The sequence below is a fragment of the Aegilops tauschii genome, chromosome 7 (assembly GCF_002575655.3).
Source record: "Aegilops tauschii subsp. strangulata cultivar AL8/78 chromosome 7, Aet v6.0, whole genome shotgun sequence".
NCBI lineage: Eukaryota > Viridiplantae > Streptophyta > Magnoliopsida > Poales > Poaceae > Aegilops > Aegilops tauschii.
Window position 1 is genome coordinate 609493970 of NC_053041.3, and position 13009 is coordinate 609506978.

Below are 13009 nucleotides of genomic sequence, written 5' to 3' on the forward strand. Positions count from 1 at the left end.
CGTGGGAAAGAAACGACACTTACATGTAGTTTTCATACAATGTACAAACGGGCCTGGTTGCACATAAGAGCACAAACTATAGATGAGAGTGGGTACCCAGTAGAGTGCATTGCCAAAAGTAAAGGAATCCAATAACTCCCGAACGTTCGGATTTTGAGCATTTCGTCCCAAACGTTTTTATATGGCAACTTTAGTTCGTAGGGGATGGCAACTTTAGTTGATAGGGGATGGCAACTTTCTCCTTTTTCGTTATTTTGTCAGAAAATTGCCATGTTTCCTTAATGTCATGCAAACTAAACTTGCCACCTAAAACGTTTGGGTTGCCATGCTTAAATCCCGAAACGTTCGGGAGTTATCATTACCGAAAGTAAAAGTATAGAATGTTAACTGCTAGATAAACATTATATTAAAGGAGCACTGCTCTAACCTGGGCTCGTAACCAACGCTCTGGGCATGCAGATCCTAACGTGTTGGAGGCACATCTGAAGTGTTGTGCCGGTTTCGAGCAAAACTGGGAACTTGTCCGCCGGCCAGCAGTCTGGGAGCCCAACTAACCAGTCAGATTCCATATTAATTGAATGAGCGTTGGATGTAATCCCATTATCATATATATAATCAGAGTAAATAGCATAAAACTACCACTTTTCGTCCTATGGTTCCAAAAAACTATCACAAATTTGTTTGTGACTGATAACTACCAGAATCGGCTTCGGCTGTTTCAAAAAACCCAAAACATCCGTGGCTAAGGAATTAAACCGGTTTATGACAGGTCGGGCCCGCACCTAAACTGCACGACCAATCCGTCGTAGTCTAGGTGGTTAGGATACTCGGCTCTCACCCGAGAGACCCGGGTTCAAGTCCCGGCGACGGAAAACCCTTTTTTGGGATTCTTTTTTGTTTGACGATTCCAAGATTTAGAACTGGGGGGGCAGCCTTGTGATGCTACGGATCCACTGGGAAGCATTTGATCACGTGTTGCCATTCAGAGATGTGTTATGGATCAAAGTAAACACCGCGGCCAGCAAACATGGCTGTTGTAAGCCATGTCTGAATCAAACAGTATGCTTTCTGAATCAGATTGGAGAACATTCAGTGAATTGTGTGAATAAGAATGCACTTTAGCTGAACTGTTTCACGATGGGCGTCCATTTCCATTTTTTCAGCTATGCATTTTTCTTTTCATACCAAAGCCAGCGGGAATCCAGCCGAGAAATTCTCATCCGGAACTGGGAGATCGGGCCCTATCCAGACGGAGAAAACGAGGACTGCCGGCAACGCCTAAGACTTTTTGCACTATCTTAGCTGAGAAACGTGTGTGGGCATCACGCTCACCATGCTGGAGAAGAAGAGCCAGGCACAGGTAGCCAGCTTCGCCGTGCCGAGGTCCGCATTTTCTCCCAGTCTCAGAGGAAACACGCTTGGGGCCGCAGCAGATTTGTCCGGAAGGTCTTCAGTTAGCCATGTTGCCGCAATCCATGAACAGATTACACATTCTCCTTCGTATCAAATGTTTGTGGAAACCAGATGATCTGAACATTGTGTTACTGGGCAACTTTCTGAATGTGAGAAAATGTAATGACTGCAGATGTTTTTTCAATCTGTAAACACCTGATGATATGCAAATTGTGTTATTGGCCATTTTTTCTTAACATGAGAAAATGTGCGTCACAACAGTTTAGAGTGTATGCACGGCCGGGTGAAGTGCTGCAACAAGCTAATCGTTTCCTAATGCCTCCCAAATCTAATTAACATGCTTATGGTAATGTGTGCTTGTGGCCCAATATATGTTTTGTGTTGCCTCAAAAGTCAAAGCCCAACATTAACAAAGTAAAATGAGGGGATTTGTCTTGAGTACTATTCACCATGATTACCTCACTCGGTGATAAACTATGTTGGCAAACCGCATGTCTATCTTCCTTTATCTGATTCTGGCTGTGTGATCACCGTGAACCACGGTTGATGGGAACTATATATATATGCACGAACACTTGATGGGGAGGCTGGAAAAAATAAATGTCATAACAACTCACCGACGAGATGAATGGTGACGAGTCATTGATTTACTTTACTTTTTCTTTGAAAAACTAGGGACGGTTGCTTGAGTTTGTACAACCACTTTTCCAACCAAGTAAGTTGCTTGTCCTTGGTTGGATATTAAGATAAAGTTAAGGCAATTGGTTTTAGAAAAACAGTTGGTTTGCCAACCGTCCGACCTCAAGCGCGTAGCCATTGGATCGAAGGCAAATGCTTTGTCTCCCACCAATCTAGCAAACAATCCCTCGAAGTAGATCGACCCACTCGACAACACCGTCGAGAGACTTGCGAGTTCGGAGTGCGTCACCGCGCTCTGCAACATCTCTGTCGAGCGTCGCAACAACCTGTCTCTTGGCACAGCGTCAAATAGTAGCATTTGAGCCTCAATGATAGGACTTTCTGCCCACAAACAAATAGTAGCATTTCAAACTAGAAATATTTACTTTGGATATTAAATCCGCAAGGAAGGGCAAGAATCCAGACAAATGAGGAGCTAGTGGATAGTTTGAATTTCAATTATTAGGTAGAGGAATGAAACACTTGTCTTTCAGTCTTTTGTACGGAGTCGGCATCAACAATAACATTGGGTTGTCGCGAGCAATGGGGCGACAATAAAATTTGGTTAATTGACATGTGTTAATTAAGTCTTAACATGATGCATACAAGGATATGCAATCATCTAGTTCACCTGACTTGGTTCCAAGTTGTTCTCACACATGGTTTTCTCAAATCTTTATATTTATTCGGGTTTCATCAAGTGAGGAGCGGTTCACTGATTTGAGTCTGCTACGAGGAGCTCGAGATTTTCTTCATGTGTACGGAGTCCTTCTTTGTTATCTCGCACTAGGCGGCATATGCCAAGACCATCCATGTATCAAGGCGACTCTTGTTACTCTTGATTCTACATTTTGTTGTTTGATGGGATAGGCGGTGTGCATCTTAACATGTGGAGTAATGATGCATAGTACATCATAGCAATCAGGAGTGATGCATAGTACATCATCGGAATCTTCTATATCTAAATAGCTAACCCCCACTAACTATTTCTCTCAACATGCAAACATGCCACATCGTCGCACAACATGCATGAAAAAAGGGCCCACCTCCATTACCACATGTCTCTCAACATGCAAGCATGCCATTTTCATCATGAAACATGTATGAAAATAAGACCCATCTCCACATGCAAACATACATGATAATTTTCATTCTATTACGCTATTTATATTTAATAAACATTTTACAACTATATACTCCCTCCGTTCCTAAATATTTGTCTTTCTAGAGATTTCAATAAGTGACTACATACGAAGCAAAATGAGTGATCCTACACTCTAAAATATGTCTACATACATCCGTATGTTGTAACCATTTGAAATGGCTAGAAAGACAAATATTTGGGAACGGAGGGAGTAGTAATCAAACATAATAAATTATATGTATTTTCAATTTTAGCTTTTATACTATTACTTCAGATATTCCTGTTTCGTATAATGAATCACATTAAAGTATATTGCAAAATATTACCGCAACAACGTGCGGGGCATCATCTAGTCTATAGTAATGATGCATAGCACATGCACCGCTTGACAAACATCAGCATCAAGCTAATCATTTCCTAATGTCCCCCAAATCTAATTAACATGTTGGTGGTAGGGTGCGCACGTGGCCTAATGTGTGTTTTGTATTGCCTAAAAACATGACTTTAACAAAGTAAAATGAGGGAATTTTCTTGGGTACTATCCACCAGGACTAGCTCACTCAGAGATGAAATATGTTGGCACACCGGATGTGTATCTTTCTTTATCTTCTTATGGCTATGTGATCACTATGAACCACGATTGATGGGAACTATATATATGCATGCACACTTGATGGGAGGTTGGCAAATAAATAATGTCATAACAACTCATGGACGAGGTGGATGGAGACAAGTAATTGGATTGTTGTACTTTTTCTTTAACATCTATAGAGGTTTGCTTGAGTTTGGACCTCCACCTTTTGAACCAAGTGAGCTTCTTGTACTTGGTTGGATACTAATATAAAGTTAAGGTGAGTGCTAGGTGCCAATTTATTTGCCAACCGTCTGACCCAAACGCTTAGCCATTGGAATGAAGCCACACAACATCTTCCTTTTCTCCAATCAATGCAACCAAAATCCCTCGCGGCACACCGACTTCCCTGGCAGCTTAGTTGGTAAACCATGTGGGCACACAGCCGCATCGCCACCAAGCCTTGTAGTAGTGCCTCTCTCCACGCAACAGACAGTCTCCGGCATAATAAAAATTCGGCGATTTATGCTTTCTCATGCTAAGTCTTTAATAATTAGAGAGTTAAAATGTGTCATCCAAAATATCAATGGGAATTCAAAATGAATCATAGTGTGGTATATTAGAATGGTATTCCCCTTTGAATGTTCTGGCTGACCGACTTGGCACATGTTTACACTTGATATGAGAAGTTTAAATCGGCCTTGATGATATGACTTCCGATTAGTATCATATTCATATTACCACATAATGATGACATGTTCAAAATGCATGACTATTTTGTTCGTGCTCTCTAGTTGGTCGCTTCCTAGTCTTTTGCTATTCTTCATGTATACTAGCCATGAATTCTGCTTGTGCCAAATCCTTGAGCCAGGTTTTGCTATAAGAGTCCATCATATCTACTTATTTGTATCATTGCTAAAGATATAAAAAGTAAATTGGCATTGGTGCATTAACAAAAAGTAAATATACTATTAAATGTTTCCTAATGCTTAAATGATCGTAAACATATTTTTTCCACGATCTCGTAATGGTGGCTCTAGACATTAAAAGATGCGGGAAAAGGCCTACTAAGCAATGGTCTCCAATTCTAAAAGTGGAAGGAGAACAAATCTTTCTAAACTAAAGATATATAATGTCCGATCGGCATGCCATAACCGGCAAATCAACATCCAAGTCAGCAGCCGATTGTGTGGATGTACTTGAAAGAATGTCTAATTGACTTCTATTCCCTCCACATCATCCCTCTTGTGCATGTGCGTGAGATGATTCCTGTTGAGGGTTGTACCGAGGGTGCCTTTGATTCCGAGGATACATATGCTATGGTTGTCATACCTTATTTTTGTGAGTATCTAAGTTGGCTTCCCAAATTCTTTTCATACCCTTACGGATCTAATTAAGATTGCTTCTTCCACATGGGGACACTGAATATGGGTGCAATATGTGGTTCAAGCTATAAGTGTTGATCAAGATGCTTCAAGCTCCAACTCCAGCATTGAGTGGCCAGTCAAGTCAAAGAAGAGGCAAGAGACAACATTTATGCAAAGTATCACTATATCGTAGTGAAATCCAATACAATGCAGGTTAGCATAAAGTGTTATAATCAATGAATTAACAACGAGTAGATCATTCTATTAAATGAAAAAAAACTAAATGTTTTATTTATAGTAAATATTGAACCATTCATAGTTACAAGCTTACGATTGCAGGTATTTAGGGAACAAAGTAGAGTTACATGAAAGAGTATTAATGGTGTGTCAACATTTTTTACTCAGTTATTCGTATGACATCCTAAATCACGATATTAACATTTGCCAATTCTTCCCAAAATTTGTGTGCCAATTTGTATTACCAAATGAACCAAAAATTTTATTTAAAAAATGCACTCCACCCATTTCAAGGCATCATAATTTGTTCTCGTATATTAGTCGTATGCTTCATATTTCTTTTCTTCTTTTGCTCTTTTGTCAAGATGTACAGGCGCACCAACACGTGCCTTTATGTTCTATTATAAAATTGAGTGTGTGGTACGTCACACCATTATAGGGGGCAATGGAAAATGTATGTATTTCCGATGGTAAAATCTTAAGCATTAATCCAAAACATTGGTAATAAGAGTTGAACCACTTCAATACTACAAAATAAGCGCATGACAATTTCTGCTTCCGTCTATGGAGGGCCTGCTTTTACTTTTATGTCGAGTCATTCCATCCTTCTTTTAAAGCACTAACTATTAAGAGCTTGATTATCATTCTTAGTTTATATGCATTTTGTTAATATATATAACATTAAGCAATGTACGACTATGATGCTTTCAACTCCGGATTCGTATACTTAGTCGTATCTTGGATTCATTGATGTCTCGTGGATAATACTGACATCGTTGAGGTTCAGAAAAGACTTATGAGATACCGTGTTACCACATTATATTATGTTCACTTTGAACATGTTGGCACACTGATCTTTCACCATTGTGGCTTTCTAATTGATTTAGATCTTATCATAGGATGAGCCAAGTCATTAAACTTTTGTTATTCATTTGCTTACTCCACTGGCTTCAGAAGAACCACCCTGCCGCCAATATGCTAATGCTCCGGCATCCAGACCCAACTATGGCGCGGATGCACTCCTCCCTGGCCACCTCCGGCTGCTGAAATGTACAATTTCACGAATTTGTAGAGAGCATTCTCAGTTTCTAAGCCGGTTGTTACTCCGGTATGGAGTTCCCCTCCTAACTCATCAACCCCATTTTTCATGACATTGTGCACAAAGCATCACTATTTAGAGAAATCTTTTTTGGAAATGAGAGAAATTATTATGGTTTCAGTGCTGTAAAAGAATCTCATGTGAGAATCGAGACATACAAGATTATAATATTTCTGTAGGGGGATGGAGCGTCTGGCTGGGGGAAATAATCTTATGCGACCCGGGTCGTATACTCCGATCGTGAGACCCTCTTCAGCGGAGGGCACTTGGCAAAAACGATTCTTAATGCAACCTGCCAATTAATCATCGTCTAATTTTTCCAGTAAAAAGTCGCTAATCCCATTCCTATACCAAATCCCGATCCCCTTTCTTCTATGGCGTCAACGCTCGCTCGTCATCCACTCCTGCTAGTCATCGCCTACGAAAGCTGGCTTCGTTGCGGAAGCACCAGAGCTCCGTCTCCGCTGCTCTCCCAGCCGTCCACAACCCGGCTCCTCGCGCCCCGGCAGCCACTGGCGCTCCGTCCATGGCAACCTCCTCAGCTCGGCTCCGCCGGATGTGTCATAGCTACATGATATTGACCTCCTGGCTGCATCTTGCAAAGTACGGTGTCGCGAGCTGGGCTACCGACGGGATTGCGCACACGGTGCTGGGGTGTTGTTCTTGGTGTAGAGGAGCTCACCGGCGAGCAGCGGGGCGTTTCACGCCGGCGTGGGAGTTCGAGACGGGGAAGGAGACGGCTGCTACCTTGAGATTCGTATTGCCACGCGTCGCACGGGAGAAAGGGTCTCATGAGCAGCTTCGTACGACCCGGTCGTACAGGATTATTTTCCTCTGGCTGGAAGGGGCACGCAGTAGGGAAGTGAGCGTCTGGATCCGAGCGCCCATGAGGCCTGGTTGCCACTTGGGGCACATGGCGGTCAGATCCAGGCCACACATGGGAGTCAACATGGCAGTGGCGTTGTGCCGAGGCCGGAACAAGGAGGCACGGGGCGGCACATCGGCGGGTCATGGTGCACTGTACGAGATGGCGACATGATGTAAATGACGCTGTAGGCGTTGATGCCACACATGCATCATTTTCTGCTGCCAATACTGATTCTTGAGGTCTACAGGCACTGCCGCCGAGGTATGAGGAGGTGTACACGGCAAGTCCAGCAGTTCCCCTGCAATTTCTGCCCTATATCTCAAAACAGGGGACTCCTCTAAAAAGATTCTCCCTTAAAAATTGTTGAACTCCGACATTTCCCCTAAACATCTCCCTTATTCTATATTTTAGTAATATTTCATAACTACCAACAGATATTTTTCCAACAGCTAGTATTCAACTCTATAAATACATGATCACCCCTCATATCTCTCGCAATCCTGATCATGCCTCCTCTTGTACTTCTCTTTCGCCATCTCTCTGCCATCTCTCCACAATGAAATGAGTTGCCGTCGAAGCTTGGCCCAGAAATTTTGCGAAGATTCCTCCTCTGAAGATGAGGAACTCACGATGGCTACAATCGTAGCAGAGGAAGAACAAGCCCGGTTGGATGCTCCACGACATGGAGGTACACAACCAGGACGTCACACCGAGAGTTGGAACCACCACCATCAAGGATGACAGGCCCCCATTGAGGTTGATTGTTTTAGCCGCACATGCCCACTACCCGTCTGCACCATCATTGTTGTAGTCTGAGCAACAGGAGAACCCCTACGGCTGCAAGACTCCCGCGACTTGGTATTTGAGATGCATGTCCTAATCATCTTGGTTGTGACCAGGTGTGGTATGCAGGAATCAGTCAGAAGAATGTGGTACATAATTAATACTCCATCCATCCTAAAATATGTGTCTTAACTTTAGTATAACTTTGTACTAAAGTTAGAATAAAGTTGAAACACTTATTTTGGGACGGTGGTAGTAATAGTTTCATCATCTCATATTCATGCTACTTCTAGTTAAGTAAGCTTACTTCTCCTTTTCATCTATAGTTCATTTATATTATCCAAAGTGATTTGAATTAAAACAACATTTATGTGGTTTCTTAGCTTTTTCTATCTCAAACTTTGCATCATAATGTTAGGTGCTAGAAAAATAAATGCCTGAGACATGTTTTAAGGAACACAAGGACGCATTCTCTTTGAAGAGCAAGCAATCAAAGTACGGAGCAACATGATCCTCCAAATTCCCATTATCATGGCAGTGATTCAAAATAGAGGTTCTCATAATTGGAGGCGATTTAATCATATATGATGATTAGCCTAATGTGCTGCTCTAACATTTTAAACATTTTTTGACCCGGGAGCAATCAACAAACTCTGACCTCTTTGTAATGTTTGATTACCATTTATGTAGGGCTTTGTACTTCAGGACAACATATTCACGCACTACAGAAAGTGAGTGTAAGTGGTAATATCACTCTATCGTGGTAGACTGGAAATTAAAGATTGTAACTTGATAGCATCTGCATAATTGTTAATAAAAATTGTAGTAAAATAAAAAAGGTTAAGTCTACTGCTTGGAATAAGCTGTCATTTGTCTTCCTTCTATTGTTTCCTCTATATGTTATTTTGATTGTTTTTTCCATCTACACTTCAATTTTTTATACCATGGTTAGTTGCCTTTAGTTAGTTTATTGCATTTGATACTTCCCCTAGTTCATTTCCATTAGTTAGTTCTACAACAAGCTTCAATCAATTGTTCATCCCTGCATCAATGAATAGGTATGGAGTTGCTTATTGTTACTTCAAAACAACAAGACTGTGTGATGATTCCTACATAGTGATTAACATATCTATTTTCTTTAAGAAGTGACATGTACATTTATTCTTTGGAACTGGCGGTAATCTCATTGTACCGGCTAGTCAATAGACCATGGTTTTTATAATGATCACATGCTATTTATGCCTCTTTTGTATTGAGATCGCTAGAAGTGACATGGGTTGAAGAAGGTCAAGTACAAGATGAAGATTAATAGGAAGATTTACAACCCAATGTTGAAGTTTGTAACCCATTTTGTGTGCATTTAGGTACAATTCAAAAGTAAGAAATTTAGAAGAATTTGTTCAGGATTCGGACATGTGTGGTTGAGGAGAGAGCAAAATCCAGCCACTACAAACTTGACAAATGTGCAAAGGTAAAATATTGCCCATTTCTTGGTGCTTGTAATTTTTGATGTCTCATGGTTAGGATAATAAGTCTGCACTTGGTGATGGTTTTGTTTTTCCCAAAAGAACTAATGTCATGAAAATAACAAGTCGGGTCTTTTAGTTTATCTTGGAAAAATGCCATGTAGCCCCCATGGGCCGGCTCATCTCTATGAGTGAGTCGGTCTTCCAAAATAAAGTTTGAGAAGTGAGATGTAGCCCCCAAGGGCCGACTCAATTCTATGATTGAGTCAGGTCTCAACTTGCTAATTGTAGGTAATGACCTAAAAGTGCATCACATAGCCCCCAAGGGCCGACTCATGTTAATGGAATGAGTCGGGTCTTTTAGCCTTATCTTGTTTGGAAAAAAATGACTTGCATTAGCCCCCAAGTGCCAAATAGTTTGCTTGCAGCTACTTGGGACTTTGTAACATAGAAAATTTTGACTTGCCTTTGGTACCCCTCTAGTGCCGAGTTGTATAATTTTGCCGGCTTGGGATTCCAGTTTTTGAGTGATATTTCTGATTTAAATCAGGATATGTTGAATGATGCGGAGTCGAAAGCAGCCGACTTACAAGAGCAGCTTAAGTCGGAAAAGAGTGTGTGTGAGAAGGCCGAGTCATCAGCCGCTGCACTGAAACAGTTGGTGCAAACTGCATCTGACGAGTTGAATTCTTTAAAGGCCTCTTATGAAGAGGAAAAAACAGCGTTGGTGAAACGCGCTGAAGACGTCGAAGGGTAGCTTAAGTCGGTTGCCGAAGAGCTGGACTCATTAAAGGGTCATATCACCCAAATGACGACAGTAATCTCTGGTAAGTATATTTGCCAACACTCATTGATGAGTCGCCTGCCGACTTATGTTGCATGATAGACGTGTTGTAGCCTTTAAACTGTCCAACTATTGTAGGTAGAAGTGGCCATCTTCGCCGGGATAATTTGCTAAAGTTAAAGGCTGTATACACCTTCCTTCAACAACTATATGCAAGGAACCTTTACAGCATAATGGCTGTTATAGGTGGAAAAGAGGCGCTGCGGTTCATAAGGGATGTGTTGAGACAACTCTCCACAATTCCAAAACATATTGAAGAGTTGAACAAATCGGCCGGCCGAGCTGGTGCACAGATGTCTCTGAGTTGTGCCAAAGCTTTTATGCCAGAGATGGAACCGGTTGAAATTCTTGATGGCTTTCCAGAATTGAAGGAAGACAGCAGTCAATTTTATCAAGAAGATTATGCCCGTTGTATGAAGGAGACTTGCTTCTTGGAGACTCAAATAGTTGAAAATCTTGATCTGAGCCGCTATCAGGCGGCTAATGATGAAGAGAATGTGCGGGTCAACCCGCCAACTTTTGAGCCTTTTGATCTGACTCCTACACGGCATAAGCATATCTTCGCTCCTGATGTTGACATGTCTATTATCATGCAAGACGATGTTGTCTTCCAAGCTTTAACGACTATCGACTGGAATCTAAACAACCTTCAGATCAGAGAAGAAGAAGCGGCGCAGGATAACCCGGAGCCATCAAATGCTGGAGATCGTCAAGAAGGAGTTAACCCGGAGAGCAACAACCTGGACGGCACCGAGGCTGGCTTGCAGGAGTCGTTATACTTCTTAAAAACTTATTGATAATTTGAAGCCCTGCTGTGGCTTATGTAATAGGGCAGTAGAAAACACTTGTCTCATCTGGAGTGCCATCGCTCACTGTGATACTTTGTAGTATATTTTGTGAAAAACTTTAACTGGTATGGTGTTATGTTGACCCCGCCCAGTATCCTTTTGAAGAATCTATTTTTCTGTGTAATGTTCTGACGAGTCATGCTTGTATGAGCCGCCCATGGATTACCCTTATCTGCACGACTCATGATTGAAAGTAAGTTGGTGTGTCAATGGCCCGACGACTTCTTTGTTAGTATCAATCTTTGATCAGAAACAAACCGGTGTATCTTGACCCGGCGAGTCATGATCAGTATTAACCTTCTATCAGAAATAAGCCAGTGTATCTTGACCTGGCGACTCATGGTCAATTTTACTCATGATAAAAAAATAGATAGGCCTACAAAACAAACAAGTTTAGTAGATAAAAAAGCATAAATGTGTTAAGTCAGATTTCGAGGCTCGACAATAAAGACCGGCTTTTGAGGCTCAAGTCTCGCTTCAATAAAGCTGGCGTGATAGCCTATGGTTTATCGTAGCTCTCTGTAGGCCGGATCTCACATGACATAAGCCGACGTTTTAACCTTGACAAGTTCAAGGTCATAATAGATTGACTATTAAGAGTACGTCGGGTCATCTTGGAGGATGAGCATCAAGCAAACAGGCAGGTTTAACCATGATGAGCAATATCCCAAGGCATGTTGGTCTCCTCCTCAGATGTACGTGATTTAGCATGCTCACATATGTCAACCAGGTAATATGAAGTTATGAATCATTGTTTAGATTCTTACTGATGACAAAAGGCCCTTCCCATGGAGGTGAAAGCTTATGCATGCCAGTTTGATCTTGAATCAGCCGGAGCACTAAGTCGCCCTCCTAGAAAGTATGGCTATGATAGCGACGTTGGTCTTCTTGATATATGGTTGATCTCGATGCTGCAAAGTCACGTTCTTCTTCCAAAGCACCTAGAGAGTCTTGTCGAGCCTACTCATTATCTGCTTTGACATAAGCCGCCACTCTGGGGGAATCATGATGAATATCGCTTGGTAGCACTGCTTCAGCACCGTAAACCATGAAGAAAGGCGTGTATCATGTTGATCTGTTGGGGTAGTTCGTATGCTCCAAAGGACAAAAGGGAGCTCCTCAACCCAACTGCCCAGAGTACGCTCAAGAGGAACCACAAGTCTTGGCTTAATGCCTCGCAAGATCTCCTGGTTAGTACGTTCTGCCTGTCCATTGGACTGTGGGTGTGCCACTGAGGCCACGTCAAGCCGGATGTGCTCTTGCTGACAAAACTTTTTCATGGGTCTTTTGGAAAAGTTAGTCCCATTATCAGTGATAATGTTGTGTGGATAACCAAAACGGAAGATCAACTTCTTCAAAAACTTGACTATTGTTTCTGCATCGCAATTGCTGATTGGCTTTGCTTCAACCCACTTGGTGAACTTGTCAACAGCAACCAAAAGGTGGGTTTTCTTCTCCTTGGATCTTTTGAACGGACCAACCATATCAAGCCGCCAGACTGCAAAAGGCCAAGTGATTGGAATCATCCGGAGTTCTTGAGCCGGCACATGAGCTTGTCGTGCGAACTTCTGACATCCATTACACTTGCGCACCCAATAGAAACCGTGTCGAAAAGCCTTTACAACCAAGGATCTTGAGCCGGCATGATGACCACAATTGCCAGAGTGAATCTCATTGAGTATTTCTCGACC

At 41.9% G+C, this 13009-nt stretch overlaps 1 non-coding gene across 1 annotated transcript; it reads left to right on the plus strand.

Moving 5' to 3' along the window:
- The first annotated feature begins 799 nt into the window (after positions 1 to 799).
- On the plus strand, positions 800 to 872 carry TRNAE-CUC (transfer RNA glutamic acid (anticodon CUC)). The gene has a single exon. It is a non-coding gene; the product is annotated as a tRNA-Glu (tRNA).
- Positions 873 to 13009: the final 12137 nt, after the last annotated feature.